The sequence below is a fragment of the Bubalus kerabau genome, chromosome 1, assembly GCF_029407905.1.
Source record: "Bubalus kerabau isolate K-KA32 ecotype Philippines breed swamp buffalo chromosome 1, PCC_UOA_SB_1v2, whole genome shotgun sequence".
NCBI classification, from domain to species: domain Eukaryota; kingdom Metazoa; phylum Chordata; class Mammalia; order Artiodactyla; family Bovidae; genus Bubalus; species Bubalus kerabau.
The window spans coordinates 51,375,958-51,397,685 of NC_073624.1; the positions used below are offsets into that span (position 1 = coordinate 51,375,958).

At 47.0% G+C, this 21,728-nt stretch overlaps 1 protein-coding gene and 1 long non-coding RNA gene across 2 annotated transcripts in view; one reads left to right on the plus strand and one right to left on the minus strand.

The window, feature by feature from the left end:
• ABTB3 (ankyrin repeat and BTB domain containing 3) overlaps nt 1–21,728 on the minus strand; it is a 327,499-nt gene that overhangs the window by 133,383 nt on the left and 172,388 nt on the right. The gene's annotated exons all lie outside the window — the stretch shown is intronic.
• On the plus strand, nt 1,137–12,077 carry LOC129647867 (uncharacterized). Its single transcript, XR_008712554.1, has 3 exons — nt 1,137–1,247; nt 11,431–11,513; nt 11,962–12,077. It is a non-coding gene; the product is annotated as an uncharacterized LOC129647867 (long non-coding RNA).

A 21,728-nucleotide genomic window follows, 5' to 3' on the forward strand; every position in this document is an offset into this window, starting at 1 on the left:
ACACAGTGGAGAAGGCAACCATAACAGATTTTTTTGAGTAATAAATAAATGGATAAACAGTACAAATGACCATTAGAGTTTAATGTTCTTATAATTAGGAAACTGGTCAAATGAGTTTCTGAGATTGTTTTTTAACTATTGTTTTTCAAAAATCAATAAGAATATATTTTATATCACAACCCAGTACACACAGCCTTCCCAGGTGGCTCCGTGGTAAAGAATCTGCCTGCTAAGCAGGAGACGAGGGTTCAATCCCTGAGTCAGGAAGATCCCCTGGAGAAGGAAATGGCAACCCATTCCAGTATTCTTGCTTGAAAATCCCAAGAACAGAGGAGCTTGGCGGGCTACAGTTCATGGGGTCATAAAAGGGTCAGATAGAACTCAGCATCTACACCACCACCCATACACACACACAAACACACACGCACCATCACCACCACCACTACACCCAATTTTCATGTTTTCCATGAACAAAAATCACGGAAATAATATTACTCCTTACTATGTATGAGGCATGCTCCATTTTTTTTTTCTTTTCACTTCGTTTCTATCTTACCAATAAAAAATGCTGAGTGTAGCACCAAAAGTGATCTCATGGCCCACTAGTGGGTCATGACTGGCAGTTTGAAAAACTCTGTGAGCCAGGCTGGTCACACCTTGGCATTAACTGGAAAATACAGATTGCTGATTTACTGGATACTACTTAGCACTGGGCTAGGCTCCACATCGGCTGTAGAGAAGGTTGAGAGGTGATCCCCACACTTCAGGGACCCCCATCTTTTCAGGAAAGGCAAAATCTTCACAGAAATGCCCATCATGTAAGGCTGGCCTCCTGCCTGTCCTTTTCCCTTAACACCTGAGTCATCCCTCGATCACCCCAGGCAGGGACGCCCTGAGTCATCCTCTGTTCCTCCTGTTTGCTCACCTGCCCAGACATTTGGTCAGAGGTCAAGTAGCCGTTGCCATGGCAACGAATGCTGGGCCAACCCTTCATCTGATGCCTCTGAAGTTCCTGACTCTAATTCAGAGATTTACCACTCTTAAAAGTGCACATGGCAAATGATAGCAGGTGACCACGACCCAGTGGGACAAGTGACCCAAGGTTCAGGGGATGAGGCCCTCTGCTGAGGGAGGGGGTAGTAGTCAGGGGGCTTCACAGTAAAGGAGACCTGGGAGTGAGCCCTGACTGTCAGGGAGGATGACATTCTCTAATGAACAATACAAAAGGCCCTGACATGTACTCACAGGTTTGCTTTCTTGGTAATTGCATTATACACAGCTAGTTCTTATCCCAGGCTGGCATCTGAAACATTGCTTCACACATGGGTTGAGGTACAAGCAAATGTGCCTCAAATGTGACTCCAGACTTGGAATCTGGAACCCAGGGCATCAGTCTTGGCTCTACCACTTCCTACCCATGTTTAACTTTGGGCAGGTCAGAGAAATGGGAGTGATAAGAATGCTGAGGGTGGGAGATGAAATGAGACCATGTGTAGTAAAGTACTTTGCATGTGCTGAGCAATAGTACATGCTTGACATATGTTAACTGAGATGAAAATTGGTCAATGTGTATAAACGCAGCTTTGAACTGCCTTATGCTTCATCATGAGAATAAATAATTTCCCTCAGAATTATTCATCCTTCTTTTAGAGGGTTATGAAATTTAAATGTGAAAATATAATTATTCAAAGAAGCTTTGAAAGCTAGAGTACTAGGACTTGAGAAATCTATAATTGATCTATTATGCAAAGATTATATACCAGGGTTTTCCTTTTTTTCTTTTGTTTTGACGACTCTATATGGGGTACACACATAAACTAGAGTTATTTTTTTGTGTATAAAAATCAACTAGGTCATTAAGAAGGTCCCAGCTGCATATTTTAGTGTCAGATACAGGCTTGAGTGTTTTGGAGTACTTATCAATTTCTGTTATTGGAGTCAAGGACAGTCGCAGCCTGGTGACTGACCCAAGTTTCAAAACAGGGGAGACCTAAGGTTCAAATATGACTTTGGACCTAAAGGAATATGGTCACCTTGGAGAGCAGGTGACCACTGGGGAGTGGCTACTATGTTGAAGGGGTCACCGTCTTACTGAAATCTATCACTGTGGAGTGGGTTATACATTTGTCTAAGGGGAAATCCATTCACATTTTCAAAGGGGTTGGCAAGTGCTAAAAGATGATTAACCAGTGTCTTTGAATGTCCACATTTCCAGCCATAACCAACCTGGGACTGACTAACCATGGGGAGGCCAGAGGCCAGAGACAGGCTTCAGTCCTGCCCCAGTCCCCTGGGCAACCTGGACAAAGAACTTCCCAGACCTTCAGTCAGCTTCCATGTCTGCAAAGAGGGGTTAAAGTATCCACATCATCAGTTTATTGTGTTGATTCAAGAAAAGAAATATTTAAGGCCTCCAACCTATAGCAAATGCCTAACTGAATGGCCTCTTCCCACAATGTGCAGCTTTGTTTATCTAATGTCTGGATTCAAATAGTCTTGCAGATCATCCTTCCACAATCCTGTGTGACTGGAGACAGACAATTTTTTGGTTAGGTCATTTAGGATAGAAAATATGAGAACCACTTCTCTGGGTGGGCCCCTGGACCAACCACTGATCTGGCATTCTGTCTCCGCTGGCGGCGATCCGGGCAGTTCTGCCTCCCTGAATGCCTACCTCTATAGGATGGTTCCTTGGCAAATACAACACCCTGCCATCCTTTCCCTCCACTCAGCTCTTCTGTGTCTCCATTCTATCATTGGATCAGGATGCTATTTACCCACCAAGAGAAAACCAAATAAGACAACCATCAGCACTCATCCAATCTCCCCTTGATGTGATGATGGTGATGGGAGACAAGGGGGCTATGCAAGGTCTTGGCATCCTGGACCCAGGCTTGGGTTCTGCCTTGTCTGTCTCTGGCTGTGAGAAGGAGACAGACTGTCCTGTGTCCTGCCTGCCAAGCTAAGCATTGTTTTCTGCTAGGTTGTCCCCAGAATTTAAAGTGGAGGGTCCTGGCACCAGTCCCAGCTTTAAAAAATGGGAAGGAAGCAGCTGGGGTGCAGCACACCAGCCCTCAAACCAGCCCTCAAACTGGCACTGGACAGACCTGGCTGGGTTCAGATTCCTGCCTCACCGTCTCCCAGCTGTGAGGCCTGGGGCTTGTGACCCGGCTCCTCTGAGCCTCTGTTTCTCCCTCTGAAACTTGTTTGATGCTATCTACCTCCTAGTGTGCTTGGGAGGCCGTAATGGGATAATCTACATGGACAACCTGTCACAGAAAAGGGGGTCGATAAATGTTTGTTAATAATCCAAGTGAAGTTCTTTGAAGGGAAAGATTTAGGAATTCAATAACATGCTGCTAGAGGGCTTTCTTCTACTGTTTAATTTATTAAGAAATAAGGTAGGAAGTTATCAGATTTTTTAAAATGTTTGCACAATAGGCTTGGAAACTCCTTTTTATTTTAAGAAATTTGGCAGTGGGAAACAAATTCATGGCTGGCTTGGTGAGCACATACATCTGTGAGAGGCATGCCATATTCCAATTAGGATACACCCAGACCACAGTTTATTTTTCCCCCATCATGAATTACATTCAATGGGAAAAGCTCTTAGGAAGTCTGAAGCTAAACCATCAAAAGAAACAAGAGATAGAAAACACAAAGATGGAGAATTTTCAGAAATGAGTTCAATAACATGCTGGTCCTTGGCAGCTGAAGTGCCCAGGGGGAATAAGCATGCCAACCTTAAAAGAACATGAAGATATCTATAGAACTACCATATGACCCAGCAATCCCACTACTGGGCATACACCCTGAAAGTGAAAGTGTTAGTCGCTCAGTCATATCCCACTCTTTGCAACCTCATGGACTGCAGCCCACAAGGTTCCTCTATCCATAGGATTTTCCAGGCATGAATGCTGCAGTGGGTTGCCATTTCCTTCTCCAGAGGATCTTCCTGACCCAGGGTTCAAACTCGCATCTCCTGTGTCTCCTGTGTTGCAGGCAGATTCTTTACCCACTAAGCCATTGAAAATCATAATTCAAAATGACACATGTACGTCAGTGTTCATTGTAGCACTATTTACAATAGTCAGACATAAAAACAACCTAAATAACCAAAGACAGATGAATGGATAAAAAAGATGTGGTACATATATACACTGGAATATAACTCAGCCATTGAAAGGAATGAAACTGAGTCATCTGCAGAAATGTGGATGGACCTAGGGTTTGTCATACAAAGCGAAATAAATCAGAAAGAGAAAAACAAATATCGTATATTAAAGCATATATGTGGACTCTAGAAACATGGTACAGATGAACCTACTTGCAGGGCAGGAATAGAGACATAGACATAGAGATGGACATGTGGACACTGTGGGGAAAGGGAGGGAGGGATAAACTGAGAGGTTAGAATTTATATATATATATATATGTGTGTGTGTGTGTGTGTGTGTGTGTGTGTGTAGTGATTCCCTGGTGGCTCAGACGGTAAAGCGTCTGCCCACAATGTGGGAGACCTGGGTTCGATCCCTGGATTGGGAAGATCCCCTGGAGAAGGAAATGGCACCCCACTCCAGTACTCTTGCCTGGAACATTCCATGGATGGAGGAGCCTGGTGGGCTACAGTCCATGGGGTCACAAAGAGTCGGACACAACTGAGCAACTTCAAGATACATATATATATATACACACACACACACACACACACTGCTGCTGCTGCTGCTGCTAAGTCGCTTCAGTCATGTCCGACTCTGTGCGACCCCATAGACGGCAGCCCATGAGGCTCCCCCGTCCCTGGGATTCTCCAGGCAAGAACACTGGAGTGGGTTGCCATTTCCTTCTCCAATGCATGAAAGTGAAAAGTGAAAGGGAAGTTGCCCGGAAAATCCCATGGGCGGAGGAGCCTGGTAGGCTGCAGTCCATGGGGTCACTAGAGTCTGACACGACTGAGCGACCTCACTTTTGCTTTTCATGCATTGGAGAAGGAAATGGCAACCCATTCCAGTGTTCTTGCCTGGAGAATCCCAGGGACGGGGGAGCCTGGTGGGCTGCCGTCTATGGGGTCACACAGAGTCAGACACGACTGAAGCAACTCAGCAGCAGCAGCAGCAGTGCAGGTGATGACATTAGAAAAAGAAGGAAGGAACTGATAGGCAGCAGGAGTGGTAAGGCAGTATATATCCATTTAAGAGACCTCCTAGATTTATTTTCAGAGAAGTCAATGGCACCCCACTCCAGTACTCTTGCCTGGAAAATCCCATGAATGGAGGAGCCTGGTGGGCTGCAGTCCATGGGGTCGCTAAGAGTCAGACACGACTGAGCAACTTCACTTTCACTTTTCACTTTTCATTTTCATGCATTGGAGAAGGAAATGGCAACCCACTCCAGTGTTCTTGCCTGGAGAATCCCATGGACGGAGGAGCCTGGTGGGCTGCAGTCCATGGGGTCGCACAGAGTCGGACACAACTGAAGTGACTTAGCAGCAGCAGCAGCAGCAGCAGCAGATTTATTTTGAATATACAGCATGTGCCCTGAAACAAATTTAGCTGTGCCTTTCTCTGTTGCCAACTCTTCTGTTTTACTCTTTTTCACTGAGATTTCCTTAAAAAACACAAGTTGAGTTAATGAATGGGGCCTGGGTAGAGTTCTTGATGGAAAAGAAAGATTAGTATGTTTTAAAGAAAGGTGTTAATGATACATTAGCATCCCACTGAGAATTTCTCCCTATTAGAGAAAGAACAGGGGCTGGAAAACGGATTTCACAGCAGCTGTCAGAACATTTTTATGCCAAGGACAAATATTCACAGGTTTGTCTTCCCCAGGATGTCTAGGAACCATTTCCAGGTAATTGCGAGGGTACCTTCTATAGTAGAAGTCTGTGCATTTGGCAGAATTCCAACTGGAAATCTCTTTCCAATGGAACTTCTGCAGAGTAAGAGCATGAAGATCATTTATATTCATAACAAAGGCCTCCAAGGCCTGTGAGATCCTGAATCACCCAAGAAAGATTAAATCATGTTCAACCGAGCTTTAGTGTTAAGTATATTTAATTGTATTCTAACTCTTCAAAGACTGATTATCTTTAATTAAATAGCCTGGTGACTACAGACTTATCACTTATTTGATATGATATAGTGAGGAACTATTCACTAAGATATTTAATAAGTTGAAATACCCTATGGCTGACCACACAGAATGACAGAGGTGTGTGTGTGTGTGTGTGTGTGTGTGTGTGTGTGTGTGTGTGTCTACAGGCTTGGAAGAGATTAGGCCAACATTTTGAGAACTGGCTAAATGGTGCTGTTAACATAGTGTAGATGTTAATGGCACATAAAAGCATAAATCTGCCATTTGCAGCCACCATGTGTACAGTGATATAAATAACTAATAGGGCTTTCACAATCCATTGAAAATACAAAGATTACTAAATTGGCTTTTAAAAACATTAGAATCCCATTAGGCCAGAAACTCAGCAGCTGATTACAGAGCAAAATCAACCTCAAGAGGACTCTAAATTCTCATTTGTTGCTGCTGTTAAAAGGTACTGCACTTTCAACAAGGCCATGGGCCCCTGGGGAAGAAAGCCCACAGTCCTTGCTGGCGAAAAAGGGCCCTATCCAGCTATGCATCTGGTTAAGGATGCTTCCGGGGCGACTCTTCCTCCTAGCACCTGTCCTGGGAGTTTCATCAGGAAATATTAATATATGATGTAGCCCAGATATAAGTCAATGTTTCTGGACTTAAAAAACTTATGGCTCCTTCCCTATAAGACTTTTTGAACATTTTCTTTCCTCCCCACCCCCACCTCTACTATATTCACCACGTCTTTTAGAACTGTCTACTCAGTTGGTGATTTTAAATGTTTTGTACTGCCTAGAGCAGTCTTAAGCCCATGGCTACCCTTCTCCACTCCAACAACCTTCAGAGGCTCCCATTGCCTAGAGGATAAGATGGGAACTTCTTCACTTTTGCGATCTTTACCTAACCTAGCTGTCCAATCGAATTTCATACCACTCCCCAAGTGACAGAGGGACTCACTCTCCTTGGTATGACGCGCCCCCCCCTGCCCCCCGCCCCCTGCCCCCACACCTCTGCTTCCACAGCTCCTCCCATCCAGAACGCCCCTTGCTCGGCTTTCACAGGCAGTGAGTCCCCCTTCCTTCAAGGCACAAGGTAAATGCCACTTCCTTCAGCAGCTGCCTCAGATCTCCTCGAGGGGCTGGGACCCCTTCTCTTTCCACAGCAGGGTGACGTATGGAACTTCCACATCCTTTCAGGGCTGTGGCAAGAGACTCATGATGCTGATGAGAAACAATAGTTTAGATTTTATATGTCACTCGCTATGAGCCAGCCACTATTTTAAGTGCTTTGTGTGTATTAACTATTGTAATCCTTACAGCAGTTCTCCACAGTTGGTATTATTATTGTTGTTATAGTTTACAGGTGACAAAACTGAGCTGTGCACACACACACACACTCTCTCTCTCTCCCTCTGTGTGTGTATATATACATGCATATGTATATATACACATACATGTACATACACACATTCAGTTGTCCATCCTTCCATTTATTGTGTGCATGCATGTGTGTGTGTGTAATTGAGTGCCTTCTCATACAAGGATATGTGTCACAGAGAAAAATGACACAAATGCTCGGGAGGAGTCTCCTGACAGATGTGAATATCCATTTTGAAAACTTGTGTTTTGTTTTATTACTTAGAACCATGAGTCATGAAACCATTTTAAAGTGGTGAAGCCTTTGACACCACTAAATCCAGTGCCCCCAGTCAGAACACATGTTTTCTGAGTGCCTACTATGTGCCAGGCCCTGGGCATGAGATGGTGAAGCCATAGTTGCTCATTAGGAGAGTTTACTGCTCAGCCCTTTATTTTAGAGATGAGAAAACAAAGGTTTAACCAGAGAGGTTAAGTAACTCTCCTGAGGTCACACTAACTTGGTTTAATCCAATTTCTGAATCATAAAATACCACTTCCAGTTCCAGAAATAAATTATCAATTAAAAAAATTTAAATTGCAGTATAGCTGATTTACAATGTTGTATTAATTTCAGGTATAGAGCAAAGTGATTCAATTATGTACACACACACACACATATATATTCTTTCTCAGATTCTTTTCTATTATAGGTTATTATAAGATATTGATATAGTTTCCTGTTTCCCTGTGTTATACAATAGTTCCCTGTTATTTATCGGTTTTATATATGGTAGTGTATATCTGTTAATCCTAAACTTCCAATTTATCCCTTCCCCCGTTCTTCTTTGGTAATCATATATTTGCTTCTATGTCTGTAAATCTATTTCTTATTGCATAAGTAAGTTCATTTGTATCATTTTTTAGATTCCACATATAACTGATATCATATGATAGCTGTCTTTCTCTGATTTACTTCACTTAGCATAGTAATCTCCAGGTCCACTCATATTGCTGCAAATGGCATTATTTCATCCTTTTTTTTATGACTGAGTAATAGTCCAGATGAATTACCAATTTTGAAAGAATCATCATATAATCCTAAATCTGTAATTCCATGTGGTAGGCCACATCATGGTCCCCAAAGATGTGCACGTTCTAATCCCTTGAACCTGTGAATAAGTTACCTGGCAAGGGTGGAAGGAATTAAGGTGGCAGAAAGAATTAAGGTTGCTAATCAAGTGATTTTAAGATTAGGAGGCTGTCTCGGATTATCTGGGTGGGCCCAGTGTAATCAGAAGGGTCCTTCAAATAGGGAAGAGAGAAGCAGAGGAGCCCATGTCAGAGCAATTCAGTGGGAGAAAGACTGGACTGGCTATAGATGGAAAGCGACCATGAGCTGAGGAGTGTGGGCAGCCCTAGAAGCTGGAAAAAATGCAAGGAAAGGGATTTCCCCCTAGAGCCTCCAGAAGGGAACATAGTCCTGCTGACATCTTAGTTCTGGCTCAGGGAAACTCATTTTGAACTCTGACCTCCAAAACTGTAAGAGAATCCATTTACGTTACTTCAGGCAACCCAGTTTGTAGTAATTCGTTACAGCAGACATAGGAGACCTATGCCTCCTATCAGGAGACAGCCTTACAAAAGTCCTCAGGGTGCTGGGGACCTGATGGCGCCATTCTGAAATGAACATCACCTGTCTTTCTAGAAGTCCAGACATCTAACTTCACTTTAAAACTCAGTACTATCTATTCTCAGTCTGGACACTTCCTCAGCCTTTGCCTTTTTCTCCTCTGGGTAAATTCCAGTGGTTAATGCAGAAATAGAGATACCAAAGAATGCCATTTTTCATAACTTTCTTCCTCAGTACTTCCAGACACTTCTCTCTCTACTTTTAGATCATTGTCTCTGACATTTTATTTTCAGAAATGCTCTTGGTATTCATTCCTTGGAGCCCACTGAAGAAGTGACCTTGAGGGCCGAGGTTTCCCGCCCCGTGCCCCCCACCTTCCTTTCATTTTTCAGTTTCTGTTTGGAGACTGTCTTCCGCGCTGGGGATGTGCTTGTGATTCAAGGTCCTCCTAATGCAGAGGGAAGGGAAAGGGGCTCACAGAGTGGGGCCAGGCTCTGTGTCTGGTGTGAGAAGGAGGAATCACTTCTGCCCACTGGAGTCAGAGAGGTGATGTGGGACCGAGCCACTCCCAGGAGAAGGAAGGATGCATCCACGACCTCGAGGAAGGGAGATGGGCGGCAAATGGCTCCTCTGGGGACTCAGAATAACAGCATCAGTTTTCCTGACACTGAAAAGCTGTCCCTTTCTGGGAATGTGAGTGATTGCGAGAAATGCCTCGCCATCCAGCTTTCAATAAAACATTCTCTGAAAATCTTCTTAGTGCCAGGTTTTGTGCAGGGGGTCTAGATGATGAAGGTGATGATGATGATGGTGATGCTGCTGCTGCTAACACCCACCACGTACCAGGCACTGTTCTAAGTACTTCTCAAATATACTCACGTTTTATATCTTCAGGTGGCGCATATGAAATATGTGCTGAATTAATGAATAGAGAATGACTTGGTCCCTACCTCCCTAAGCTCACAGCCAGGGGTAGGGAGTGACAGAACAGAATGAAGGGAAGATGGGTGAGGGGAAATAGAAACAATAATTGTGATAGGAAAAGAGCTGTGGTTATGCACGTGGGCTCCAGAGTCAGACAGCCTGGGTTTAGATTCAGCTCTGTTTCCTACTAACTCGCTAGCCAAATGGATGAATCTGTGCCTCAGTTTCCTCATTTGTAAAGGGGCAGTGATCAGAAGAGCATTTACCTCATAGGGTTGTTTTGCGTGCACCCATACCTGAACAGTACCTGGCTCACAGCACAGTAACTGTGTTTCTTGTTATTACAAGGTGCTCAGCAGAATTCCTCTAAGCCACTTGAAGGCAGGTTTGGTTGCTTCAGATTCCTAATTTGGCTTTTCTCCTAGACTAGTTCTCAGCATCTAATTGGGAGTCTTTGCTGCCTCCATTCTCACTGCCATTCTGGCCAATAAAATCCCCACACCTGATCTCCTGGTTTGCATCTTTATCTCTATTTCTCTCCAGCCGAGGAAGACTTCAAGGAACAGATGACATCTGAGCTGAGTCTTTAGGAAGGTGTAATTTTAAAAAGAGAGGAAGTTAATTTAAAAAAAAGAAGAAGAAGGAGCTGATCTAGCTAGAGGGGAAAGGCAGGGGAGAGAGGGGACTCCTGGGGAAAGGTGGGGCAGCAGGCAGAGCCGAGGGATAAAGAGGTGGCAAGAGGCAGAACTACAGGATGAAAACCCTTGACCAGCAAATTCACATTTTACAGGTTCAGTGGGAGCCACTAAAATTTCCAAAGCTTTATAAACCCGTAACTGTTATAGAGGACGGTGCTTACCCTGGGGGTAGCATTATTACCAGCTCAAATGGCAGCAGTAGTAGTAATAATGATGTTAATAGTCACAGCAGTGATCATAGCAGTGGGAGTAACAGCAGCATCATTGTGAACACTCAGAGCACCATCACCATCATCTTTCTTACAGTTCCGTTTTTTTTGGCTGAGCTGGGTATTCATTGCTGCTCTGGACTTTTCTTTAGTTGCAGTGAGTGGGGGCTACCCTAGTTGCAGTACGTGGGCTTCCATTTCAGTGTCTTCTTTTGTTGTGGAGCATGGGCTCTAGGGTGTGCAGGCTTCCATAGCTGTGGCTCTTGGGGCCTAGAACACAGGCTTAGTAGCTGTGGTACGTGGGCTTAGTTGGTCTGAGGCATGTGGGATCTTTCCGGACCAGGGATCGAACACGTGTCTCCTGCATTATCAGGTGGATTCCTCACCACTGAGGTACCAGGGAAGCCACTTATAGTTACTTGTGTTTAGTACTTACTATATGCCATTCCAAATACTTTTGAGTCTTATCATACTTAATCCTCATAGTAACCATATGTGGCAGCGACCATTATCATCCTTGTTTACAGATGACAAACCAGAGGCAGGATAGAGTTATCTGCAATTGGAACCCAGGACCCAGGACCTGGATGCTTGTTAAAGACTGCATAAGGTACAGTGAGGAGCTGCCCTGACTGGCTGACCCCATGGGAAATGGACATCGGAACTGATACCTTAAGGGGCACCAGTATCTTTGGCAGTTCCAGCTGAGGACAGGAAGGCCCTCCCTAAAGTTCAGGGAGCACTCAGGGAGGGGAGCCCCTTAGAGGTGATTGTGGAGTGCTGGCTGAGCCTTGGAGGTGGTAATTGAGGGGGGCACCCAGTCCCAAACTCTGATGTCCCTCTGGCCCCAGTCAGAGATGGTGTCCTGGATGGCTGTGCCCCATTGTAGCCATACACAGGCCAGGGCCTAGGATTAGCACACAGGGGCAGCCAGGAGCCCCCTCTGCAGGCCCCCATCCCCTGGGGGTGCCCCGCCTGGCCATCTCCCCCAGGGTATGGGGGTTGGGCTGTGACTCTGAGCCCCTCTGCCACGTGCCTCAGATCTGGTCTACCTGCAGAGCACATGGACAGAGGACCATTTGCACCACAGAGTGGCTGAGCCCATGCAAGTGGGCCTGGCTCCACCCCACCCTATGCCCAGGTTGGATGCCCGCCAAGTGGTCCAGCAGGAGGTGGACTCCAAGTGCAGTTTGGCTCTGCTGCCTGCAAAACATGTCACACCCCCTTCTATTCCCCATTCCTAGTCACCAAGGAGAGGGGGTGGGGTCCCAAGGATGGCTGAAGGTGCAGGCGGCCTTACTCACAAACGCCCCTGGAAGGGGACCCTCAGGCAGCTGGGGGTCCCGGCTGCCCCCTGCCTTCCCCTGGGTCCTGAGAAGTGACTGTCAGTCTGCACCCTATCTCTGCATCTCTCTGACTCTGTTAGTGACAACTCCCCTGTGGTCCCCATGGTCTCCTGCCAGGAGATGAAGCTTGAAAGGCCTATTTTGCAGGCTCCAGGGGGACTGTAATGCCATCTTTCTGTGCCTTGATTAAGAATGATTCTGGGGCCCTTCTGAGGGAGAGGCTGAGCTCTCCTAACTGCAGGATACAGGAAAGGAGGGCCACTGCAGAGCCCTCCACAGCAGCGAAGGAAGGCGCTGCCTGGGGAATGCTGCTCCAGCCTGAGGGAGGTGGCAGGGGGATGAGGGAGGCCTTTGGGGAATAACTTGTTCTGGAGCAGCAGGGAGAGGCCCAGGCTTTGAAGGCTTGCAGGAGGAGAGCATTGAAGAGCGCAAGAGGCAGATATGCCTAGGACACCTCGATGACCTCTTGGGTCCTGACTCCGGTGAAGCTGAGTCTCATAGCTGGGGCCGCTCGGCTGTCTGACGGTACCTGGCCTCGTCCAGGGAAGCCCCTGGCCTTCAAGCAGCTGGCTGAGGGCTGTGTCAGCTTTTTGTCAGCTCCTCACCCCTGACTGCCCCAGACTCCTCACCAGTGACTCAGTTCCACACCCTCTAGGCTTGTCCTGGCTTTTCTTTCCCAGCCTGCTTACTGTGGGAGGGTGGAGGTCTTGGTGGGACTCATTCTGCGGGCCAGGAATCCCACGCTGCCGAGTGACCCCCTGGGATCTCGCAGTGCTCCTCAGATCTCCTTTGCTTCCAACCAAGACCCAGGATTCAGCGTTCAAGTGTGTCTACCACAGTCCGTGTGCTTGGAGCTAAACAGGGCTAGGCTCATACCTGTCCTCTTTCTTACTTGCTCTGTGGCTTCGGACAAGTGACTTGACCCCTCTGATCCTCTGCTCCTATGTTTGTAAAGTGTGGATAATAATATCTCCCTTTGCAGGCTTGTTGTGAGGTTTAAGAAGGTAACTCACAGTTCTGGTTTGCTAGGGCTGTCATAACAAAATACCACAAACTCAGTGGCTTAAACAAAGACATTCATTATGTCACAGTTCTAGAGGTTGGACATCTGAGAACAAAGTGTTGGGAGGACTGGTCTCTTCTAAGGGCTGCGACAGAGAATCTGTTCCATGCCTCTCCCCTATATCCTGGGGCTTCACTGGCATTCCTTGACGTGAAGAAGCATCGCCCTCATCTGGGCTTTCATCTTCACGTGCTGTTCTCTCTTTGTGCATCTGTGTCTGTGTCTACATTTCCCTTTTTTAACAAGGCCATCAGTCATATTGGATTAAGGGTCCATCCTACTCCAGCATGACCTCATCTTTACCCACATCTGCAATGAACTTATTTCCAGGAAAAGTCACATGCTCAAGTGCTGGGGGATGAGACTTTTGGGAGGACACAATTCAAACCATAACACATAGGGGAAGCCACCAAGCACAGGATGGATTCTCAAAAAAAAAAAAAAAAAGCCAGACCCTTTGGCTTCCCCATGAAAGAGGAGCTGGCTTCAGAGGCTGAGAGAAGGTTCTAGCACTCTGAGGGTGCTTTGCTGATGGAGGCAGGCTCTGCTTGCTGCTGCTGGCAAGTGCCATCAGAGGCCACCTTTATGGTGGCCAGACTTTCCCATCGGGGTGTCCTGCCCCAGAGAGGACCTCCCTGCCCCACACCCAGGGCATCTTCTGCATGGTGGCTCCTGCCACTTATGATGGGGCAGGGAGGGGTCAACTCACTCTCCATCTTTCCTGCCCACCCCTCCCTGCAGGGACCCTGAGTTGGGAGGCCCCACGAACCACCTCAGTCCCCAGGTGACTCCTCTGGGCTGGATTTGGTTCCCCTTATATTTTCTATTATGGAAGAAAATTATTTTCTCTGTGGCTTGGCCCTGGGGAAGCTTAGCTCACCTCTCCAGCCCCGGGCGCTACTGTGCCTCCTGTTTGTCTAATGTCATTCTGATCCTCACAGCAGCCCTGGGAAAACAATGCCTTCTAAACACTGAGGCCGGGTGGCACTCATTAGGACAAAGCTCCTTCCCCGCCCTCTGTTCCTGCACGGCAGCTGCCCATCGGGTTACTCTGGGAAGGCGAGTGGCTGCCCAAAGGCAGAAAGCTAATAAGTAAGCAAAGAAGTCAGCACAGGTTCTTCCTCGCGGCGATCCCTGCGTGTGCTGGCTTGAACAGCGACACTGCTTTCTTTGGTTGTGTGGAGTGTGGTTGGTTGGCCTCTTCTAGGGGGTCTGGGAGAGTCCCAGGGGAGGCGGGAGGAGGGCCTGCAATGGAGGGAGGCTGAAGCGAGGAGAGGGGAGGCAGGGGCAGTCTGAAGGCCTGGGGTACAGGACACCAAAGTGCTACTGGTGTTACGAGCATGCTGGGGTGAGGGCGGCAAATCGTCCAGCTTTGGAGCTGGGAAAAGCCAAGTGCACACCCTTTCTCTGCCTTTCTGAGGGGCACCCTGGACAAGGCACTCCAGGGACTCTGGTCCTCTGCATCCCTGTGAGCCTGGCTTTAATCTCTCTCCTCCAGAAGTATTTCTGCCCTGACCCAGCCAACTCAAGGGCAGGCTCCCCCTCCCTGGATGCCCACCACTTTGTTATCTGTGTCACTCTTTGCTCATTGCTCAAATAAATACTCAGCTGATGGTAATCAAATACGGTTTGTTTGTTTTTTAAACCTGTCCTTTCCCTCTAATAAACCAAGTGATACCTGAGGGTCTTTCTAGCAATGACTGTGGTTTTGTGACTGCAAAAATGTAGCTTGGGTCTTCGTCAGTCAACAGGTTTCCTCAAAGATCAACTTCACTGGAATGAAAGGGGGTAATTTTTTTTTTTAACTTTTGCTGAAATATTTGCTGGTGATGGGAGAATTTATGCTGACTTACTCCTTAAGTAAGCTCCAATACTTTGGCCACCTGAGTATTGGAAAAGACCTTGTTGTTGGGAAAGATTGAAGGCAAAAGGAGAAGAGGGTGGCAGAGGATGAGATGGTTAGATAGCATCACTGATCCAATGGACATGAATTTGAGCAAACTCTGGGAGATAGTGAAGGACAGGGAAGCCTGGAGTGTCTGTGGGGTCACAAAGAGTTGGACATGACTTAGCAACTGAGCAACTCCCTAAGTGTAATCATTGAAAAGGTGGCCAAGTGGTCAGGTCACATTAAACACCAGTAAGCATGGCAGGTAACATCCTTTCCTTCTCCGAAGATGCTCCTGGCAAAGTTAAACAGACACTTTTCCTAATGGCCATCAGTCCAGAAGGCAGAGGCCTCAGGACTCAGGCGCCAACACCCGTGTACAATATAAATGATGAGCTGAAAGGAACAAAGAAATGGAAAAGCACAGGCAGTCAAACAAGAGAGCTTCCTATTCCCAGAAAAACTCCTTTCTTGTCCATTTGCTGAGCACACTTCTCTGAGGCAGGCACAGCACTGGACACTGGGGATCTGGTGATAAATGACACAACCTCTGGCTCTGAGGGGCTCACAGTCCAGAAAGTGACCCCACTTAAGCCTTTGGCCACTGAGCATATGCTGTGTGCCAGGCATTAGGGTTTGGAGACAGGAAGAGTGTTTCTGCCCTTGATGAAATCCTGTGAAGATGCAGACACAGATGTGTCTTACCTTATTATAACATGATGGAATATGCACTGTGTAACAGTTGTTTCCATCTGTAAAACGGGGGATAGTACTGGTATCTATGACCACGTGGTGAACAAACTGGTCTGTATAGAAACTTCCTGGGTTTCCTGCTCATCTTTTTACCAGCTGTGTGAATGTGCAAAAGTTAGTTAACGTCTCTGGGCTTTAGTCCCCTCATTTGTAAAACCGAGATAATAGAGGCATCTACTGGTCTTCCTAAAGGAAATCAGTCCTGAATATTCATTGGAAGGACTGATGCTGAAGTTGAAACTCCAATACTTTGGCCACCTGATGCAAAGAACCGACTCATTTGAAAAGACCCTGATGCTGGGAAAGATTGAAGGCAGGAGGAGAAGGGGATGACAGAGGATGAGATGGTCGGATGGCATCACCAACTCAATGGACATGAGTTTGAGTAAACTCTAGGAGTTGGTGATGGGCAGGGAGGTCTGGTGTGCTGCAGTCCATGGGGTTGCAAAGAGTCGGACACGACTGAGCGACTGAACTGAGCTGAACTGGCCTTCCCTGGTGGTCCAGTGGTTAAGAATCCACCTGCCAATGCAGGGGGACACAGGTTCAGTCCCTGGTCTGGGAAGATTCCACACACCACAGAGCAACTAAGCCCGTGCGCCACAACTACTGAGCCTGTGCTCTGCAATAACAGAAGTCACCATAGTGAGAAGCTCACACACTGCAACTAGACGGTAGCCCCTGCTTGCAGCAACTAGAGAAAATCTGTGCGCAGCAACGAAGACCAGAGCAGCCAAAAATAAATAAATACATTTTTTAAAAAAAGTACCTACTACTTAGAGTTGCAGTGAAAGTTAAGACAGACTGTGTGACATGCTCAGAACAGTGGCTGGCACGTGATGTTCTATGAACATCCGTGATTATTTGCTTATTCAAAGTCCTTTGGGAGCCTGAGGAGGATGTGGTTCTTTGTTTTGGGCTAGGCTGGCTATAGAAGTTTCTCAGTAGAGGATAAACCTAAGTTGGACCTTGCAGGATACATAGGAGTTTGCTAGATAAAATTCATGTGTGTGTGTGTGTTGGAGCACAGGTTATCCAATTTTTCCTATAAAAGGCCAGACAGTAAATGTTTTCAGTTTTATGGGTCATATAATCCCTGTGGTAACTACTCAATTCTGCTGTTGAATAAGAGTGGCTATGCTCCAATAAAATTTGATTTACAAAAATAGGCCCTTAGGCATAGTTTGCCAATCCCTGAATTAGAGGACTAAGGGGACACAAACCCAGATTTATGGTAAAACTAGACCCGGCCAGGCCCATTGAGATTAATGGTGTTTTTTGCAGAATTGATCCTCAGGCATGGCTCTTTCCCACAGCTGAGTTGTAAACATTTGTTTTAAAATTCTTAAAACCAACTAGAGGGGAAATTAATGCTCAGATAAACATCACTGTGCTGTGTGTGTATATTTGAGAGAGAGAGGGCTGCATCCCGGGCCATGCCAGGGAATACATCCCAATGTCTGTCCTCCCTGACATCATTCCTGGCAACCAAGGAGTTTTGAAATGGTAGCTTTGGATGGCATGACAGCCACTTCTTCCAGAAGTCCTCAATACATGACCCCTCGAGGAGGGGTGCTTCATGGGAAGGGTGGGCTTGGGGGTTAATGTACATGTCTGCCCATGTCAGGGCCACTCACCGTGACCCCTGACCCACATTGGGTAGAATTTTCAAATGACATCCAGAGAGCCCACATGGGACTTACAAATGTGTTGTACCATAGAAAAATCAAAGGCTTTGGCATCAGATTCAAATTCTAGCCTTGCCAGGTACTAGGTCAGTAACCCAGGGCTTCCCTATAAACCTCAGTTTCTTACCTGTAAAATGAGTTGTTATGAGAATTTAATGAGGTAATGGACACCAAGTAACAATGTCAAACACATTACTGAAAATCCAAGAACCTCAGTTATTTTTATGCTCTAGGTATACACCTTCCAACCAGATATTTTCATGCCCCAGCCTTGGGTATCTTCCCTGCACTGCTCAAGTATTGTGTTATTAGGAACCTAGAATCAGAAAAATCCCTGCCACCTCAGCAAGCTTCAGAGAAACATTTAACAGAATAAAATAGATTCATAAATTCAGATTAACCATAGAGACAATACATTTTCTTTCATGTTCCAGCCTTGGAAACATTGCTTTCCAGAGAAAGTTATGTTGTATGTCAAGAGAGTATTGAAAAAAAGGAAGAAGGAGAAGAAAACAATGAACTCATTTCTTGCCCAACAGGTGTAATCCCTCTTGAGCTGGTAGACTAGCTGATTTATTTGCAAGGTTGGGCTATTCATGTCCCAAGTTCAAGCATTCTGCTATTTTCACCGTTCCAACCTCTAGTGTACAAAAACAGATACAGAAACACAGACAGACAAACTCAGAGTCCCCAGAAGAGCTTTCTTGTCAAGAAGCAAGTGGCAGGGAGCCAGAAGAAAGAGGCATTAACGGAAGAGCATTCACGTGAATGAAACATCCCAATACTCTCATCTTGGGAATGGTATCTGCGCCCTTGTCACTCACAACCCGACAGCCCTGGACACGGCAGGAGCCAGGGAGGGCTGCAGTCTTGAGGTGCAGCTGGGGTTTCTGTTCTCAGCCCGAGATGACGACAACATTCACTGGTTATACTTTTCCCCACTGGTTATATTTTTAAAGATTTTTTTTTAAATGTGGACCATTTTTAAAAGGTCTTTATTGAATTTGTTACAATATTGCTTCTGTCTTATGTTTTGGTTTTTTGGCTCCCGGGCATGTGGTAACTTAGCTCCCCAACCAGGGATTGAATCCACGCCCCCTGATTGGAAGGTGAAGTCTTAACCACTGGACTCCAGGGAAGTCTTTCCCCATCAATTTTTAAAATATCCTGGAAACCAGTATGACAAAGGGGAAAGAGGAAATGGAGTTGAAATCAGAGGAGTCTGACCTATTTTGTCACATAGGCATTCTGTGACCTCTGATTAGTTATTTGCTCCCATATGATCCTCAGTTTATTCATCTCCAAAATGGGTATAATCTGATCTACCAGTCCATGACTCTTATCCACATTAAAAGAAAGAACATGTATGAAGGTCTTTTTGTAAACACCAGAGCATGCCGCCAGCAGCCTTCTCCATCTTAGCGGATGCCTACTGGACATCTTCCCACGATGTCACAGGGCATCTCACACATAATACATCCCACACTGACCATTGATCAATGCCCATCCCCCAGCCTGCTCCTCAGCATCTTCCTCATCTCAGGAAACAACCACTCCATCCTTTGATGCTCAGGACAAAAGCTTGAGAGTCAGCCTTGACTCCTTCATTCTCTTACACACCACGTTGAGTCCCTTAGCAAATCCTGTGACCTCCTTCAGAATAAGCTCAGAATCCAACTGCTTCTTCTCAATATCCCTACTGCTACCCCCAGTCCCGCCATCTCATCTCTGAGGGGTTATTGCTTGACATCAGGAGTGGTCTCCCTGTCTTGAAACAGCAGCCAGAGTGATTCGGACAGAAAAAGTCAGACCAGGTCCCTCCTCCACTCAAAACCCTTGAGTGGCTGCCATCTCCCTGGGGGAAAGGCTGAATTCTTACAATCCCTTTGGGAATGGGGTCCATTCACCTCTGGGGCTCAGCTGCCACTTCCATGACCCGCCCTCGCCCTGTGACGTGGACTCATCACTTCCTGGAGCCTCTCCCCAGACATCCCAGGGCTCTCTCCCTCCCCTCCATCAGGTGTGCGTGTGCAAACGTCACCTTCTCAGAGGCTCTGGAACTCCCTGTCTGAAGTCGCAGCTTCTATATTCTATCCTCAGCCCACTCTATTTTTCTCCACTGAGCCTTTCCAATCTGACGTACTATCTACCTGACAACTTATATGTTCACGGGCAGCTCTGCAAAGGCATGGAGGGCTATCTTGTGTTTCCATCACCATCCCCAGATCCTAAAATAATGTCTGCCACAGAGTAAAGACTCAGTGGACACCCACAGAAGGACTTACAGTTGTTTATTTAAGAGGCAGAAGCACCCTTGATATGCCTGGTTTGTACTGGATTATAAGCAAACAACCTGGACCGTCTCACCAATGCCAGCTCCTCTATATCAGGGAAGAGCTTCAGGCAGGCATTTCCAAATCAGAGCAACCAAGTTCATCCTGCTTCTAGCTGATGCCGGTCAGGTAGCTGCCAGAGGCTGCTGGGGAAGGGGAGGAGGCTGCAGGATAGAGGCTGGGAGCCTGGCACCTGGCAGGGTGCCCGGGAATGGGCGGGGAGTGCCTGTAATGCCAGAGGGTCTGACCACCCACAGGTCCCGGGAAGAGCAGGGAAACCACAGGTGGGAGTCATCCTCTCCGACATGCCTGACACATGAAAGGGGATTAAGTCAGCATCAAAGTGAGCTCTGGAGGGGCCAGGAAGAGGAGGAGATCTCCTACAACAGACCCTCAGCCTGGAGGGGAAGATAGGGGAGCAGACAGTAGGCGTGGAAGTCCTATTTACTGGGAGGAAGGCAGTCAGTGACTGTGAAGTCACTTCCTAAGTGCTGGACCCAGGCCCCTCTTGTCCTCTTTCTTCCTGAGTCATTGCCTCATCAGTCATTGGCCTCTATCCCCTTAGCACAAGTCCGAGCCTTGAAGAGAGCAGGGTCCAATCTCAGACTCCACTAGCCTGAGCTCTCAGCCATGGCCCACCGTCTCCCCCATCTCCTCCACCTCCACTCCCTGGGGCCAAGCCTCAGCACCATGAGTGGGACCTTGGGAGGCAACCGCTCTGCCTGCCTTAGGAGGCTATGGCAGAGATGAAAGATCATGCTGACAACAGGACACCTGGGCTGAGTGCCTGCTTGACCACTTACTAGCTGGGTTTGATGACCATGTGTCATTTGGTTCATGAGTGTCCATTCTCCTTGCTTTGGTAGCAGCACCCCCAAACTTCCTCTGGAGTACTCCCCCACCCCACCTCCAGCCCCTGAGCAGGCACTGTGGCTCTTCCTGTCTGCTCTGACTGGTCATTCAGAACACCCTTACCCTCCAGCTACAAGACCTGGATCAGGGGTGGACATATCCCCTAATTCAGAGCCAAAATGTGCATGCAGGGGCCATTGAGAGAGAGGCACATTACTCCTCACGGGGGCTGTGAACACATAGCCTGGAAACCCAGCAACTCTCTTACCTCACAGGAGAACAAGACTCAGAATGGCAAGGAAAGAGAAGAGCTGAGGACTGAAGAAGTGACATGGTCAGGGTTCCTGCCTCCAGCTGTGGCTGAAGCTGGAACCCTGGATGGTTAGGTTACTGAACAAAGATGCTTGAATTAATCCAACCTGAGCAGGCTTCCTCTTGACAAAGGAGTCTTTGTGGCTGCATAGTCACAGGCTAGGGCAAGTCAGCTCACTTCCCAGGGATTCAGCTCCTTCCTCTCTCAATACTGGGTAGGCGGGGCTGTGGGGGAATAAGTCCTAAATTACCAAAAATGAGGGGGAGGTTCATCCTAGTGTCCAGAGGGAACCAGGCCAAGTGGACACTGGTCAGGGCCTCCTGAGTCAGGTCTGGGTCCTACACAGTCCCCTTTTTAAGGAGGGTTAATGGATATCACAAAGTCATCTAAGTACTTGCATCTGATATAAGTCTGTCACTCCATAGGAGGTCAATTAGTCCTCAGCCTCTCCTGGAAGCTTACAGTGGAAGGCACAAACCCAGTGGTCCTGCTGAGCCTCTATGCATACTTATGAGGCAAGACTTCTTTTTTTCTCTAAAGTAGGGTTTCTCATCCTCAGCGCTACTGACATGGGTTGGAAAATTCTTTG